This window comes from Alexandromys fortis, unplaced genomic scaffold (genome assembly GCF_014885135.2).
Source record: "Alexandromys fortis isolate MF-2015 unplaced genomic scaffold, M_Fortis_MF-2015_v1.1 scaffold_9, whole genome shotgun sequence".
NCBI lineage: Eukaryota > Metazoa > Chordata > Mammalia > Rodentia > Cricetidae > Alexandromys > Alexandromys fortis.
Genome location: NW_026067892.1, coordinates 5,992,943 through 6,011,498, shown reverse-complemented (window position 1 = coordinate 6,011,498; position 18,556 = coordinate 5,992,943).

Sequence of the window (18,556 nt, the reverse complement as noted above, 5' to 3'; positions counted from 1 at the left end):
GAGCAGTCTGTGAGTATGGGGTCCAGGGTGGCCACTAGAAGGTACCCGACGGCACTGTGCTTCAGGTGCACATAGCGTATTCTTGCCATATCATCCCCCAGGCTCTCACTGTGTAGCCCTGGCTGGACATGACTAGCTAGATCTGCCTGCCTCTGCCTCTTAAACACTGGGATTAAAGGCATTCATCACTACGCCCGGCATTGTAGTTTACTCTTGAAGCAGTGCTGCAAAGGTACAGTCGATGTTGAACCTCCTCAAAAACCAAGTTATTTAACAAACCTTCCAAGGGTCAGCCTTAGTTTCCCTTCGCTCTGTTCCTGGGAGAACGCTGCTGTGGGTAGAGGCTTGCAGCCTTTCTACCTGGGGAGGTAGCTCCCAGCCATTGGTCGGGCCTGGGTTTGACTCCACGTGGTGCTGCCATTCCTTCCCTGGGTGGTTGGGTGTCCTTAGTCCCTTCTCCCCTGTTTCCCTGCACATCCCCACAACTCCCAGTGGTTTCAGTAATTCCTACTTAGCTTCCCAAGCAGAGCCACCAACAGCAGCCATGTCTTCTTCCAGAGTGATGTCTGGAGATGTGAGTGCTCATTGGTGACTTGGTTCAACCTGTCACAGGCATAGCCTACTCTCAGGGCATAGCTGGGCTATCGATGCCCACATCCATGCACAGATGGATGGCAGCCTTTCTGAGCCTTTGTTTTCCAGTCTGGAAATGGGGGTGAAGGCTACGCCACCCAGTACTCCATGCCCACTCAGTGCCTGGTCAGCTAGGAAGGGGCTAGCAGCTGGCTTTCTCTGCTAAAGCTGCTGTTCTTGCCCTGCGTGCCCATCTCCTCTGATCAAGGACCATCTCCTGGCTCAGGACTTTCTGGGCCCATTCTGTGCCTAAGCTTTCCATTGTCTTATTCTCTGAACACCCTGGGTGGCAGTGGGCCTGTGCATGTCTCCAGGGGTGTAAGGGGATCTCATGGCATTCTGTCCCCAGGCCACCTGAGGCTTGGCAGCAGTTAGAAGTGAAGTTCCTGTGTATCCCCCTCAGGCCTGTCCAAAAGCCCCGCAGAGGTGGGGCCAATGAAACTTCTGGAATAACCCGAACAACCCACAGTGGGCACGGCCCAGCTGTGCTTGGGGGTAGGGTGGCATTTTCTGCGGCTCCAGAACTACTCTGCTGAGGGCTGGTGGAGAAAGTGTACCGGCAGCTCCTCTCTCGTTGCGTGTGTTGTGTGCATGTGCCTTTAGCTTTCTGGCAGAGGACCTGACACTGGAGCTGGATCGGGTGGAGGCAGACATGCAGGGCCCTCCTTTGCTGGTGAACCTTTGAAATCCTGGATCACACTCGCGAGTTGGAACCACATGAAACGACAGCAGCCCTGACAGCCGGGCCGACTCGGGCTCCTCATGGGTTCTCCCTCTTGGACTGGTTCCCAGCTGGTAGAGCAGCTGGCAGCAGCAAGCCTGCTACCCCATCCCAGATGCCCCTCCGGTGGGCCCTTAACCCATCCCAGGCTCTCCTCGCTAAGCATCAACGTGGGTTCTCTGAGCACTGACTCCCCAAGTGTGGCCCGTGAGCACATGCGTGAGAAAGCACTGCTGTGTGAACCCGTGCTGTGGGGATGTTGGTCGACTGTCCCAGGATGAGAACCTGTTTTGGGCAGCTTGCTTTGTCTCTTGTGTTCCCATCCTCCTCATATACCTGGGCTACTCCATGGACCCCGCTACATGTATCAATTCCACTGTGGAGGTGGAATCCGGAGGAGTCCTCATCACCCTCGGCCTGGGACCCCAGGGCCTGGCCCACAACCGTAAAAAGGCCGAGATGTGACTGAACAGGGCCAACAGATGCTCTGTTAAATGCCTGCTCCTCTTCCCCTCCCCCATGGCATATACGGAGTCCACTGTGGGAGCTTGTAGCTCTTTCCTCCCCCAGGGGCTGCTAATCCAGCCCCAGTTCTGTATGTATCTCAACTATCCTAACCCCAAGGCTGTCCTGCTCCACGCCGTGGTGTCTGTTGACATGGGGGCATGCGTGTGCTGCTGGCTTCTGTGTACGGGCCAGGTGCAGCCTAGTCACGTGCTCACTCGGTCACCTGATTTGTTGCTCCAGGAGAGCCAAAGCTGGGCTTTGCATGAGACTCAAGTGCTTTGGGGACAGTGAGGCCTACACGGGCCCAGGAGCTCCTGTGATGTGGCTCCCTCCCCTCGCTTTTCTAGGCCAGCTGGGTTTCCACACTTGAAAGTGGTTGGTCACAATCTACACAGTGACAGACTTCACACAATTGCATGTCCACATGCCAGCCCAAACACACATGTGCGCTCATGGACCTGCATATGCTCACACCTCCCCCTGACCGTATGGTTGCACATGTATTCCGCACGTTCACATTCACGGTCCAAAACATCATATAGGGGTAGTTGTCCTTTTCTTTTAGAGATTCCAGCATCTTACCCTGACTTCTGGTTTCTGTCTCTTCGCACAGAGCTGCGTAGCTCTGTTTGCTTTTAGGATTTTCTCTGCTTGGTTCTCTGCATTTTGACTGTGACACACACACGTGGTGCCCTTGTATTTATCAGGGGCCTGCTGAGGTTTGGGTGTGAAGTCTTAACTTCTGTCTGTTCTTCTCATTGCCTGTCTGTCAAGGACACCAGCTGCGTGTGAGTCAGAGCAGATAGCTGTCCCCAGGCATAATTATTTTTATCCCCCCCCCCAAGATATATTAGTTTCTTTTCTTTTTCTTTCTTTCTTTTTTTGTTTTGTTTTGTTTTATTTTTTTTTTTCGAGGCAGGGTTTCTCTGTGTTGCCCTGGTTGTCCTGGAGCTCACTCTGTAGACCATGTTGGCCTTGAACTCACAGAGATCTGCCTACCTCTGCCTCCCGAGTGCTGGGATTAAAGACCTGCTTCACCACCACCCAGCAGATGTGTTAGTTTCTATCGATCAGTTTACAAGGAGAGAGCTGCTAATGAACCGCGGACTGCAGGTGGCATCAGGATGTGGCTGGATTCCCGTGGTTGTGACCTGACGCGTTGTCTATTTTCGTTTCTTTATTTTTACAGTGGTGGGGGTTGAACCTGGGGCCTTGTGCACACTGAATAAACAATGTCACTGAGCTACGTCCCGAGCTCAAAGCTGCCCCTAGTTCCCATGTTTCTTTTTAATCTTGTATTTCCCTTTCTTCACTTATATACAATTTCTGCATCAGGGTCTTTGACAAATCTAACATCAGGGTCGTTTCGGGATTGACTCTTTTTTTTTTTTTTTTTTTTGTATCTCTGCTGGTTTCCCCATCCTTTATTTGTGTGTTAAACTTGTGACTGGAATGTCTAGTTTTCATTCAGCTGACTGCCAAGAGTTGAGCCAGGTTGGGTGGTGGTGGTACACACCTTTAATCCAGGAGGCACTCGGGAGGCAGAGACAAGTGGGTCTCTTGTGAGTTCTAGGCCAGCCTGGTGTACAGAGAGAGTTAGTTCCAGGACAGGCTCCAAAGCTACAGAGAAACCCTGTCTCGAAAAACCAAAACCAACCAGACAAACAACAACAAGAAGAAATCAACCAATCAAAAAAACTTGAGTCAGTCATCCTGAATCAGAACCTCTTGTTTTGGGCTCCCGAGTTAGAGCTGAGAAATATCAGTGCTTCTCAGACCCCGGTAGCTGGAGTTTCCATCATGATTGCTCCTGCCTGGACCTAACTGGGGTTTGGTCACATGGACCCAGCCAGACCCCTCCTAAGGGGCCACCATCCCCTCTTCCATCTGTGTCCTCAGCTGGTGCCTGTAGGAGTTTCCATCCTTGCTCAGCAGGAACCCCTATGTCTGTTTGCTCCCCTTGTGTCCAGAGCAGCATCTCCCCATCATTTCCCACACATTCAGGTGGGGTGAGTGCAGACAGCCCTAACCTGGGACAGGAGGCCCCATCTCCGAGCTTCTGAGGCTGCCCTGTGCATGGCTTCAGCTGTCTGGCTCTGGTTGCCATCTCTAGGCATAGGGCCCTGCTCTCCTCCCCTGCCCGAAGGCCAGCTGTGGGAATCTCCCTGTGCAAGGAGCTTTAGTTCTTGGGACAAACTCTTGTCTCATTCTTCCAGCTGTGCTGTCTGCATCAGTTCTTAGCTTCCTGCGGACACAAGCCTATGTGCATCCAGATGTGGACTTCTGGGACTGGTATAATACAGGAGTAACTGCCGTTTGTCTTTTGCATGGATCCCCTTGTGATAGTTACATTTTATAGTGTGAGTAAACACAGAGCCGAGGTCAGACCTTGGCCTTTGCAGATACGAAGGAGGCCTTGCTTGGGGCATTGAGCTGATGATGACACTCAGCCTGTCAGGTGGGACGCATTTCTCCATCCTGGGCCCTTGTTGACAGCAAGATGGAGCTGTAGGAAGGGGCTGTGAAAATGAGCCCTGTTCCGTTTGACTTCAGGTCTTCGCCTTTGCAGACAGCTGTGGCACCTGTTCCAGCTGTGCTCGGTTCTAGGTCTCACTGGGGCTTGCAGCCTCGTTTGCATAAGTAGAGTTAGCTCTGGTCTTTAACGGGTCAGGGGAACAGGAGCCTCCATGCCTGAACTGAAGCTGAGGGTGGCTACTGCATATGCACTGTCCCTGGGGACAAGGCCACCCTGGAGCCCCAGTCCTTTAGAGCATGCTTTTCAGTGATTACTGACTATTGGGGTACACAAGGGGAGCCCTAGGGCAGTAGTAGGGCCGTAGGGCTGACGTGGCATCAGGAACATTCAGAAGGAGGGGGTGTCTGCCTTACTGCCTTAGCCAGGTGCCCTGCCTATTGGAGGACCTGCCATCAATACGATGACAAAATGAACAGGGTGTCCTGGAGAGGGTAGCAGGCTAGGGAATGCAGAAAATGCTGCATCTTTGTTTTTCCCCCCAAGACAGGGTTTCTCTGTAGCTTTGGAGCCTATCCTGGAACTAGCTCTTTCTTGTAGACCAGGCTGGTCTCGAACTCACAGAGATCCGCCTGCCTCTGCCTCCCGAGTGCTGGGATTAGGTGTGCGCCACCACCGCCCGGTCGGCGTCAGAAAACTCTGCATCTTAGCAGAGGAGCAGGTGGGTTTCTGTGGTAGGGAGCAGAGACTTCTGGAAGTAGGAAAGGATCCCAAGAGTAGGCCTGGGGAGGGCCCTGCCAGCCAGAGTTCCAATTTTATCTTCTGGAAAGTTCACTGTACTGTTCTGGGGGAAACAACAGGCTATATGGGGAAATGGAGAAGGAGCTACCTTGGGCCAGCCTGGGTGGCCAACACAGGGCAGCAGTCCATACAATGAGGTGTTCCTCAGCTTGCAGACCATGGAGTTATGACAGCTGAGCCCTCCTGATGTGTAAGCTCACAGCCTCCAGCCCCTGAACCGCCCTCCCCAAGCCTCTCCCAGCAGGGTTGGCAGCTGGTCTATCAGATAGTGTTTTTGCTTACCCAGCAGCTCCATGTTCGTGGGCTAGCTTCAAGTATTTTCATGTACCCTCGAGACAATGATTAAAAAGTAATTAACCTAAATTTAGCCTGATTGTCATAAATAAATTAGCTGCATGAATCACCTGTGATCTACCAGCCTACACATGTTTGACTACCAGGTGAACGTCCCCCAGGGGAGCTATGGGGTCCCTGCACTGCACATCAGGGGACAGGGTCATCCTCAGGGACTTGCGTGGTCCACTTCAGTGCCCAAGATATGGGAGGTTACCCTGTCAGCCAACAGCAGCCAACTGTCCTTGGGGGCTGAAGCTGTTGTCAGAGAGCAGAGCCCTGCAGACTTGTCTCTGTGACCAGCTGTCTATTCTGTCAACCCTGAGGGCTGGAGCCGTCACACCTACAGGCTATCCAAGGCCATAGTGTTTCTGTCAGCTATGTGCAGGTGGTGTTTGGAGGGCCTGGAAGGGACGGGTTGCTGCTGCTTTGTGGGATGTTTGTTTCTGGTTGTGTCCAGTCCCCCACCAGCCCTGCCCTCTGTGACCTCACTATAGACTAGTTCTCCCCCGTGATTTTGTTGCCTCTTCCTTGGACGCCTGCCCCTGCTGCCTCTTAGGTGTGAAGCACCCTTGGGAATCTGTTTGGTCATCTCTCCCTTGGGCTTCATCTTCCTCATAGCTTTCTCCAGGGCACCTGCATCCATAGGCTCTCTGCACCCCCATCCTGTTCAAGACCGGTGGGCTCAGCTGTTGCTGTGGATAGATCTCTAATTCCTTATATTTATGTTACAATTCATAACAATAGCAAAATTACAGTTATGTAGCAACGAAAATAATTTTATGGTTGGGGAGTCATTCCAACATGAAAGGCTGTATTAAAGGGTCATAGAAAGGTTGGGAACCACTGATGTAGAGGAGTGCAGGATCTCATGTCTCTGAGTTTGTGACTTTGTGTCAGCAGCACAGAGTAAATGGTGTTGCCATGATTATTTTATTTTATCTTGTTTTTTTCAAGACTGATTTCACTCTAGCTTTGGAGCCTGTCCTGAAAGTAGCTCTTGTAGTCCAGGCTGGCCTTGAACTCACAGAGATCCACCTGCCTCTGTCTCCCGAGTGCTGGGATTAAAGGCCATTACATGATTTTAATTGCATCATTTTTTGGTTTGAAGTGTGTAAATTTCACACGTCACAGCTTCTAAAATCCTGCTCCAGATGGCAGCTTTCCTAGATTTTTGCGCTGCTGTCTAGACAATCCATCGCCATGTCTTAGAGATTCTGCTTCCCGTGCCAGCTCACCTTCTGTTCAAGGGACTTTGTGTCCCTGTTTTCTTGATGGCCTTCGAATGCTGAATATTTTGTCTGAAAAGTTGGTGGTGGCACATGATTTTAATTCCAACACTCAGGAGGCAGAGGCAGGTGGATCTCTGTGAGTTTGAGACCAGCTTGGTCTACAGAGAAAGTCCCAGGACAAATAGGGCTACACAAAGAAACCATGTCTCAAAACAAACAAACAAACAATAAAAACAAAAATAAAGAAGCAGCCGGGCAATGGTAATGCACACCTTTAATGCCACTGTTTGGGAGGCAGAGGCAGGTGAATATCTGTGAGTTTCAGGCCAGCCTGGTCTACAAAGTGAGTTCCAGGACATCCAAGGCTACACAGAGAAACCCTGCCTCAAAAATCAATAAACAAACAAATATACAAACAAACAAATAAATAGACCCAAATGGCATTTAGATGAGGTTATTTCTCCCCAATAGGATTTAAAAAATTGCTTCCAGTCATGTGCAGTAGTTTGTGCCTATAATCCCAGTTCTTGGGAAACTGAGGCAGGAGGATTGAGGTTAAGGCCAGCCTGGGCTACAAAGTGAGATTCTGTCTCAAAAACCAGTAGTAGTAGTCATAGTAACAACAACAATAACAACAATAATGAAAATAATAAAAGCAAGTATTAATCATTTCTGCTAGGTGTCTGTAGACACTAGCATTTGGGATTTATGACACAGAGCAGTCCCTCAGTAGCATAGTCTGCTTACCAGCCCACAGCTGTCCCAGGTCCTGCAGGAGGCCCTGAACTTGGGGTGCATGAGCCTCTTCCCAGATGAGCACACAGGCCTGGCCTCAAACTCAGCCCATGGGGAAGCCAGGCACGGGGTGCAGTACCCCACAGCTTCTCTGCTTTCATCTTTTACGGGCCAAGATGCAGGTTGAGACCAGTCACCAGCTGCCTCATTAGCAACCACACCACTGGCGTCACTTCGCTGTTGCACACTCGAAAACCCAGGAGTCACACTCGGAACCTGTCCAGCTTCCTCCCCTGCAGCCACCTGGAGATGCAATCACTGACTGATCTGGCAAGATCCTATCTTCCCATTTGGGGGCTCCCTGAATTAATTACCTGTGGGGAGGTGACTCATGGGGCCCAGGGTCTAATGAGGCCATTGCTCTGCTGCTTCAATAGCCCACGTTTGTGCACACATACCTCACACATGCAGACAACCCTACCTCCATACACTCATGTATATGGGGACATGTATAAGTACACATACATGCAGTCATGTATACATACACATAGGCATGGCCACATATAGATATGTACATAAGTACACACACCACATATGTATGTATGTACCACACTCATACACATAGGTGTGTACACATATCCCACATACATGCAGTCACACACACATATTCTTCACATATAGACATGAACATGTACATGCATACATATAGACAAGTATATGCATGTACCACACGCATGTAGCATCGCACACACAAATGCAACACATGCTCTTACACGTATAGACACAAACAGGCACATACTGCATATATGCACACTCCTGCACCTATACTCATGCACACACAGATCCCACAATGCAGGCTTGTACACGTCCATGAACACCCATAGGTGTATATACCTCATGAGAGTGCACTTAGATATACAGGCACACATGCAGACATGCACATACACAAGCATGCTCATGCACTTACAGATATGTGCATGCACACACCATGCATACATGCAGACATACATACTCATCCACATGCACATGTACACACACATGTTCCAGCCCCTGCATGGTGATGCCGCAGGGAAAGTGGAGGCTGTTGTAACTGTTAGGCCTTGTGAATACCCATGTCCTTGCTGTGTGCAGGGGCTCTTCACACCTTCATGTAACAATTAACCGGAAGGTTGAAGGCCCCTCATCTTCTCATTCTTTTAGCTGGTCACTCAGCAGGTGCCAGGCACTGTGCTTGGTGCAAGGGTAACACTCTTGGATTTGGGGTGGAGGTGAAGGCAGCATCCAAGGAAAGAGCCTGAGGGGCCAACAGGCAGAGAGGGTAGAAGTGCTGTCTGGGAGACAGTGTTGGAAGCAGAAAGCTGAGCATGGCAGGAGGATTGGGGATCCTAAAGCAGATCGGGGAGGAGGCCTCCATCCAGCACAGCATCTCCCAGGAAAAGCTGCAGATCAGGGTTAGGCTAGTGTCCTTCAGGGTCACGGGGAGAGTGGGGATGTCACTCTTTGGGCAGCAGACACTCTCATTTGGACGTGCTGTTGGCGGGATGGGGTGGGTAGACTGGTGGCTGGGCTGACAGCTAGGGTGCTGGGGTGTGGTGAAGGTGGAGCCTGTAGTATTAGGGAAGGGCTTCAGTGAATCGGGCAGGACTTGCCAATGGGTGAGAGCGGAGGATGTGGCGACTTTGTTGGCTAGAGCCTGTGGGGATGGGTAGCAGTCAAGAGGAAGTTCTGTTGTCTATGAGATGTTTGCTTGTTTGGGTCCCAGCACTTTCCCCCTAATCTCGGTAAATGCCTCCCAATTTCCTCATGGTGCACAGTGGTGGTGGGACAAGGGAAGTCTGACCCATGGCTTAGCCACTAGGGTTTACCTTCTAGGATGGCACCTTGAGACTAGAGCCCAGGTGTTTGTCACCAATGGGAAGCCTTGGTGGGTGTGGTGCAGTTTTCACCCTGTGATGTCCTCTAGTGGACCTGGTGGGGTATCCTGCAACTCCATGACTGACCACCACAGGTGGGTTCTGTTCTCTGCAGCTGAAGGCCCGATCACTTGCCTCTCACCAAGAGCATAGAACGTGCTTCAGGAGCCCGAGGGTGACCCCAGGGTGTAGGGCAGATTCCAGGGAGAACATTTGAGTGGGTGAGTTTGCCCTGTAGAGGGCCTGGCACACATGGGGGCATTCCTGGGTTTGATGCTCACTGTAATTGGCACCTAAAGTTTCCGGTGAATTCCAGGTAGGCTTCCTGCCAGGCTCTATCCCCGTGCGGCGCCTGCTGTGCCAGGGCCGGTGTGAGCCAGAAGGAACAGCACAGGTTGGTCTGACTCCAGCAATTTGGTCATCTCTGTTGGTCTCTTCCATCATTTCACTCCTTGTCCCTCGCAACAGCTGTTCCATGTGCCCTTGGCTTGGCTGCCTGCACACACACCTGGATTTTAAGTCTCCTGTTTACAAAACCCGCCCAGCCGCAGTGGATGGAAGAATTAATTTGCTTTAGTGGCATACTCCAGTGCTGGGACAAGAAGTCAGAGAACTGCGCGTGCCACTGTACAAACAATGCTGTGTGTGTGTGTGTGTGTGCGTATGTGTGTGTGTGTAGGTGAAGTGTGGGGTGTATTCCTAAGCCAATGCCAAGCTATCTCAGTTGCATTCCCAAGTTGCCAGCAATTAGACCTGTAACAGACTAGTCTGGGTGAAAGTATCTTTGCTGGCACTGGAAGCTGGCCTGGCTCCTGGCGGCCTGGTGGGTTGGGTGACTGAGAAGCCTGACTTCCCTTGCTAGGTCCCCTCCCTCTAGACCCCAGCAGGGATCCTGGGGATGCAGGGGCTCAGCAAGGCTGCTGTGAGGCTTTCGGGGGAGGGGGTTCAAGAGGTCCCACCCACCCATGGTATCTATGACTTCTCAGCAGCCAAGAGGACATTCGTTCATTCATTTACTTTCAATGTCCACTCCACTCAGCCTCCCTATGGGTCAAACTGAGACCAAGACGCCTGATTTGTGAAAGAGTTACTAAAATTCTTCTTCCCATGGGCAGAAAAGAATTGTCTATCCTCCTCTGGGCACAGCCTTTGAGGACTTAGCTGCCAGCCCGAGGATAAGTTTTGTTTCTAGATGATGCTGGCGGTCTGAGGAAGTGGAGGGCACATTCCCTCAGTCTGCGGAGACTGCTCACAATGACTAGTGGGCAGGGGTGCAGATGTCAGGGCGAGGCTGGCACAGTGTTGGCCACAGGACCAGTGTGGGATGACTGAGGGGTCAAGGCCAATGTCTATTGTCTAGAGAGACTGGGAGAGACAATACCTGGCAAGAGAGCCAGGGACATCTAGCCATCCTTCCTGGGCTACCTCCCCTCAAATTTGGCTGTTATCTGAGCCAGCTGGGTGAGGGTGGCTAAGGAGGAGGTCTGGGCCTTCATCCAGGTCTAGGATCTCAGGGCTGCCTGTATGGCTGCAGGGTTCAGCACTGGGGCCCCATCCAGAGATCTCAGTTCATCCAACTCTGTACCAGTGAATGAGCTGTCAGCAAGCCCTTTCCCGGCCTCCAACACACAGAAGAGAGAAAGGAGCCCACGGCTTCAGCATCGTCAAGCAACCAGGGCAACAGGACTATGGGAGGCTACTGGATCAAAATGGGGGGGGTCTGTGAACCTCCACAAGCAATCACCACGTGGGCTTCACTGAAATCGGGCTGTGTGTGCTCTGAGAGACTCCAGATTATGTAAAACCGTATCTTTACGGGCTTTGCTTTGTTCTGAGAGACTCCATTTTACCGGCAGCTTTTAACTGTTTTGGGAGTGGAGGATGAGTGTGCAAATTGGATGCACGTGTAAATGATAACATCCATCCAACACCGCCGAGGAGGCACAAATAGCCCACAAATAGCTTAGTCCTAAAAGCGTCACTCTGAATTTACCAAAGCAAATCATGACTATAGGAGCATATGGGTGTACTAAGAGCATATTAGGAAAACCAGGCCCACGAACTTATTAAACACACCAGACTAAAGGGTCTCCTCTACAAAGAGGAGGACGCTCAACAAGGAAAGGCAACACCCTCAGCAACCTGTCACCTGACTGTGAATGTGACAGACAGGCAGAGAACACCTAGCTGTCTCACGGGCTTCAGTCCAACCCATTTCTCTCTGTTGACTTAGTTTGCTGTCTTGTCTGTCCACCTGCTTGTCTCTCTGGACCTGCTGTCTATCCACTTGTCTGTCCATTCAGACCCAGGCTTGCCTGTCTCTTCTACAGCTTCTATTGCCCTGTACCTCCCCTCCACCCTGCAGCTCAGCCCTGCTTGCAGGAGGTCTGCAGAAGGGCTGGTTACTGACCCTTGAAGAGATACTTCTTCATTTTGTCAGCTTCCTACTTTACCTCTGTAAGACCATTTTGAAACTTCTTGGATTCTGCTATGGTCTCTTTCTTCTTTATCTCCATATCTGCCTATAACTGACAGATGATATAGACATAGAATAGAGAGACGGATATAGAGATATATTGTCCTAGCTAGCTTTAACTTTCAACTTGACCAAGCCTTGAATCATTTAAGAAGGGAGTCTCAATTGAGGGGCTGTCTAGATCAGAAAAGCTTGTGGGCATGTCTTTGGGGGATAGTGTCTTGGTTGTTAGTTGATATTGGAGGGCATAGACCACCGTGGGTGGCACCATTCCCCGGGCAGGTAATTCAGGATTGTGTGTGTGTGTGAGCCAGCAAACAGTGTTTCTCCATGAATTTTGCCTTTAAGTTCTTGCCTTGGCCTTTCAGTGATGAACTATGACCTAGAAATACAAACCAAATAGCTGGGTGGTGTGGTACACGCCTTTAATCCCAGCACTCGGGAGGCAGAGGCAAGCAGATCCCTGTGAGTTCGAGGCCAGCCTGGTCTACAAAAGCTAGTTCCAGGACAGGCTCCAAAGCTACAGAGAAACCCTGTCTTGAAAAGCCAAAAAAAGAAAAAAATACAAACCAAATAAACACCTTCCTTCCCCAAAGTGGAAGAGCATTTTGGTCAGAGCATTAAGAACAAGAACATGATTTATTGTTATTTTGTATGTGTGCTTGGTGTGTGTGTATGTCTCTTTGTGTGCATGGGCCATGGTGCATGTATGTAGAAACTGGAGGACAATTTGAGGTCTGTTCTCTCCTTCCACAATTACGTGGGTTCTGGGGGTCAAACTGGAGTTGGTTGTTAGGATTGTGCAGCAAGTGCCTTTACCCACTGAGCCATCTCCACAGCCTGCTCGTCAGAGTATTTTCTTACCATGGGATGTTTAATGTGTGCGCTGAGAGTTTTAGTAATTAAGATCGAAATCAAAGAACCCATGTTTGTGTACTTGCTGTGACTACTTGACAGATCGCTGCCAAGGAAAGCTCCGTGCTTGGTAGATTTATCATGGTTAATACATTCTGACATCGTGGAAAGACACATGTCTGTTCCTCTGTGGTTCTGACATGGCAGGCCTATGACAAGCTTGCTCCAGAGCGATGGTCCTAAACTCTGACTTTCCCATGGCAGCTGTTCGTCTTCTAGTCTCCTGCGGGCATAGTACCTTGTGTTCGTCACTTTCTGTGGCTGTGGCAAAATGCCTGTGGAAGCATGCTCCGGTCACAAGCAGTCCTGGCGAGGGTGGACAGTTAGTGTCTCCTCTGAGGACACCTGGAGACAGGGCACAGTGTTTCTGAGGTGCTCCCAGTCTCTCCAGCTGGATGTCACAGTATTTTCCTTCATTGTGGTCAGGATGCTAGTTGGGCCCTAGGACCAACCTCAGGGATCCAGGAATGATGTCAGGGGAACCACCTTACCCTGTCCTCAACACCTCTGGTTTTTGTTTTTTTTGTTTGTTTGTTTGTTTGTTTTTTTAATTTTTTTTTGTCTGTGACTACAGGCCATCATCTCCTTGTACCTGAGAGTCAAGGCCACATTCAAAACTATAATTAATTTTCTTTCTATGATGGTTTCTGGTTTTCTCAGCAGCCTCGGGAGGCAGTGACCTCCTTACTCATCATTCCTAATGTTTCTGTCCCACCAGGGCTGACCTCCTGTAGCCTCCGTCCTGGCATGGCTCCCCCAGCTGGGTGCAACAGCTGACTTCTTGCAGCAAAGATGCCAGGCCTCTCTGGTCCCAGGGCTGGGTGGGGCCTGGGTATCTGCATTCCTAATGAGCTCCCAGGTGCTGCCCCTGGGGCTGTCCCAAAGCCTCAGGAGGCTCCGTCCCAGCCTTGGCACCAGGTAGAAGCACCTGCTGGCGCTTAGTAGAGGAGCTGCCTGGGGCTGCAGTCTGACTCAGGTGTGGCTGGTGTGCCAGAGACCAGCCAGCCCCCACCATACAAGATGTCTGTGTCTGCTGGCTGGGACAGTAGGCTGGAACCCTCAGGACCGGAAAGCCTTTTTAAAATAAAATTATTAATTAATTAATTAATTAAAATGTATTCAGGTGTTTTGTTTTCATGTATGTATGTGTACAACATGCATGCCTGTTGCCCAGGGAGGTCAGAAGATGGCATCAAATTCCCTGGGACTAGGGTTACAGAGGGTTGTACACCATCGTGTGGGTGCTAGGAATCGAACCATTGTCCTTTGTAAGAACAGCCAGTGCTCTTAACTGCTGAGCCATCTCAGCCCTGGAAAGTCTTGTCACTCGTCATTATTTCTGCAACTAAGGTAGAGATATAAATTAAAATTAGAGTTTAATGACTGGAGAGATGGCTCAGTGATGAAAAGCACTGGCTGCTCTTCCAGAAGACGGGGGTTTAATTCCCAGCATCCACACAGTAGCTCACAGGTGTCTGTAATTCCAGTCTCTGGAGATCTGACGCCTTCTTCTGACCTCCTCGGGTACTGTGTGCATGTAGACAGACAGACAGACAAAACACACGTAGACATAATTTTTTTTCTAAAATCTTAAGTAAAAAAAATCAGGCTACACATATGGGTTCTCTCTCTCTCTTTCTCTCTCTCTCTCTCTCTCTGTGTTTTTTTTTTGTGTGTGTTGTGTGTGTGTTTTGTGTGTGTGTGTGTGTGTGTGTGTGTGCAGATGCCTGTGTATGTAGTGGTTATACATTGTTTCTTGGCTCTGCCACCATTTTTTTTTTTTTTTGAGACAATTCTGTCACTGGCCTGGAGCTGGCCGATGGATTGAGGTGGAGCTCAAAGGAGTGAAGAGTCTTACATCTGTATTTCTCCCTCTGCAGCACCGTCTACCTGGAAAATGTGTCTCTTTAGTGCCTCGTCCTCCTGTGGGCTCCCGCGTCTGTATTTGCCCAGGTCTGCTTTCCCTAGGGCTCAGCTCACACTGCCCTGGGCTCAGCTCACACTGCCCTGCTTTCAGCATGCCTGGTTCCCACTGTTCCCAACCCAGACTCCTTCTCCTGGCCACGAGGCACAGCCTTGCATCTTCCCTCTCCTGCACCCAGAGCCCTGGCTCCCCTGACATCCCTGTGGGCACAGTCGGACTGGTCTCCGAACCTGTACTAGCTGTGCTGACCCCAGGCATGGGGTCACAGTTGAGTGGGTTGTCATCTACCCAGACAGTGTCATATGCATGGGACTGAAGATTGCTAGGGCTGGAGACACAATTTCCCTGTCTTAAAGTGAAGAGGAAGAAATGTGTCCATTCAGGGGAAAGCAGAGCCTGCAGGATATCCCATGCCTGGCTGCCCAGCTACGTGCTTGCACATAACCCCAAGCGGCTGTCCCAGCCCCGACTCCCAGGCTCTGGTCAGGTCCCCTTGCTGCCGCTGCCGTTGTCACAGCCTTGCCACCTCTCTTCATTATGTCCTGCCAGCCTGAGGCCTGAAGCCTCACACTGGTTTCCCCCAGCGTGGCAGTGACGATGGTATAGGAGAGCCTGACTCCTGTCTACGGTCCCGCCTCTGTTTTGGGAGCCCACAACTTGCCCGATTTCACATAAGCACAGCCTGGGGGAAGTGCATCAGGAGTCTCACCCACATCCATTTTCAGGCTTTTTAGATGAGGCTTTGAACTTTAGAGCTGATGCTGGACCTTGGGGTTTGAAATTTGTTTTGCCTCTGAGGACATAGATTTTTAGGGACTGTTAAAGACTAAAATGCTTGCGCGAACAGAGTCGAAAACTAACCCCTAATGTGGGTGAGACCTTTGGAGGTGACTCTCTGGTGAGGGTGGGGCCCCAGGAGTGTTGTTAGTGCCCCACTAGAGACCCCAGAGGGTTTGCTGCTGTGCTCTGTCCCATACGGATGTGCAGAGAACACAGCTCTCTGGAACCCAAGCGAGGCCTCCTCAGAGACTGCTGCTGCTGCATCTTGCCTTGGACTTGGAGGCTATGAGCAATGCGCCTAGCGTTCCAGTCCCTGGTGAGTGGTGGTTTGTCATAGCTATTCCAGCCGACTTGAAGTCACTGGGAAGCCAATGTGTAAGTCGGCGGCTGCTTAGTGTTCAGGAAATTGTCCAGACACATTTGATGTGTCCTATGATAGAATCGGCCAGGTGCCCGTGGGGCTACAGAGATATCAAAGAACTCAGTCTCCGTGGGCACAGCCTGAGTCCTTATTGTCTGTTCCCTCTTGCCCCATGGCTCCCATGCTGTTGGGTCATGCTCCTTGCCCTGTGCAGGAAACTCGACTTTCTTCCTTGCTGTCCTCTATTTGTGGCTCAGGCCTGCATGCAGCTGGGACTGGCCAGGGTGCCAATCTTTATCTTGGAAGGGTGCCTCAGCACATCCTGTGGGCTTCCCTGAGGCAGGCATAGGCTTGGGTGGTGCTGTTGGGGGAAGCAGGTGAGCTGGGTGGAGCTGCCCTCTCAGACCCAGACTAGGTCTGGTGGCGATGGCACCTGCCCATGCCTGCTGTTTTGGTAATCTGTGCACATCTGGACTGCTGGGTCCAGGTATGGAACATCCGTGAGACTCTCTGACCTCAGTGAAAGTGGAACAACCGGCAGCAGGGGTCGGGACTAGCCGCCTTGGTAAGCTCATCAGGCCTACTCTGCTGGCTCTGGGCCCCTCCCCTCCCCAGCTCCCTGTAGGGAAGGGGTATAGTAGAGTAGGGTTGGGTAGAATGTCCTCTGCGGGAGTCAGAGAAAGTGCTTCTTGGTGCTGACAGTGCTGGTTCTCTGTCAGTTTTGTTGGTGGCTAGCAAGAGGTCACGGGGTGCAAGCATATCTCCATGTATATTATGTGTAGAGTCGCACCCACGCATGTGTGTGTCGGTGACCATTTTTGCTGCACTGTACCAGGGCACTAAATGGCAGCCTCGGAAGGAGCTTAGGTTAGCTTTTATTTCCTTCTTTTTGACACCAGGTATGAGATGAGGCTTCAACAATGGGTCTATTATTGTGTAATAAAGAAATACGATTATATTTAAGAGCCAGTGTTTGGCTAAGTGATGTAATATATTTGCTGAGTATGACAGCTGGGAGCTGTCACAGACCACTGGGAAGGCTTCATGGCTGACAATGCACCTCCAGTCTGTCAGCAGGGATGAGATTCGGGCTCTCCGTGGCCTGCCATTGTCACTTTAGAAAATTGCACGAATCACGCAGGAGCTCATTGCCAACCAGCAACACGGACGTGGATCATAGCTGCAGTTTCACAGCGCCAACTAAGAAAAGAGCACCCAGAGAAATGACATTGTGAGCGGCATCTTTCTTATGGTTGCCGGCGACCGGCATTCCTAGATGTGATGAGATGCAGTCAGCCCAGGACCCCCATTCTCACTGACCTGCCTCCCCGTCACGGTATGGCTGGTGAAACCCACGGTTTTCAAGTTGCAGATTTGATTTCAAGTTGCACAGGGCAGATGCCACTCTGGCTCTCTCACCCACCCATTTGCTTTTCTTTGTTATGACCATGGTTTAAATGGGCTGCACTATATCATATTCCCCCCTCCCCCCCAATTTCCAAGTTGAAGCTGTGAGCCCATAGACCTTCTGGATGTTATCATATTAGGTATGACATGGTTGTTGCCATGGCCCTGATCCACCATGACTGGTATATTAGTGTTTTTTTTTTTTTTGCTTGTTTGCTTGTTTGTTTTTTGCTGTGACAATGAACCTGACACATGCAACCTAAGGAAGGAAAGTTCATCTTGGCTGCAGTTTAGAATATGCAGTCCATGGTGGCAGGAAGCTATGCTGGCAAGAGACTGAGGCAGCCGGTCATACACATTGGCAGTCAAGAATCAGCGTGTGATGAGCGCTGGGTTTCTGTTAGAGTTCTCCTTTTTGTACATATAGGACCCCAACTCACAGAAGAGGGCTTCCCACATGCAGGGTAGGCCTCATACCCTCACAGATATGCCCAGAGATTTATTCGCCAGGTTGAGTCTAGATTCCATCAAGGTTTCAATCAACACTAGCCATCACAGTAAATAAATATTTTAAAAAATAGAGTAGAGAAAAACATAAGAAAAGTAGCCTGTACTTCCAAGTAAGCTTTTTCCCTCTATCTAGGAAAAAAAAAAAAAAAAAAGCAATGAGCAACCGAAGGCTGGATCCCAAAGCACCACAGAAGTGTGCCCACCCTCCCAGGACCTTCTGGGAATCCCTTTGCGAATACTCCACAGACATACACCCCCTCTGCACCGGGTCACTGGCTGCCAGGGATGCCTGTCCAATGTCCTAACCTGGACTCTACCAGCAGGGGACCAAAGCTCAGTCTTAGCAAGGGTCAGCTCTAGGTCCTTCCCTGCTCTTGGGTAGGTCCTTCTGGAAGCTTTGAAAAAGCGGTCCAGCTCTCCATCCTTCCCTTTGACAGTCGAGACATCCTCTCCCTTTCATCCTCTTCTTGTGTAGATGTCTGGTAGCTCAGGCTGATCTCAGCGACCCTGAGTCAAGGTGGGTTTGCTTGGACGAAGTAGGAACTTACCCCAGCCCGTGCATCTCCTCCTCTCTGCAGACCGCTGACCCTGAAGTGAGGGCAGGGGCGCATGGGCTTGCTGGATGGGCCTGGCAGAGTGCTCCCGGGCTCCGGGGTGACTCAGGCAGCCCCGGTCCTTTGTCGGGGCGCAGGCCGGGGCCGCCGCCCGCGGTGCCGCTAATTACAGCCCGCCCGAGCCTTTGAAGTGCTGAGCCCGCGCCCTAATTGCGCTTCCCGCCAGCTGCGCCGCCCTCCGCGGCCTCCCGCCGGGGAAAGCACCGTGAGCCGCCAAGCGC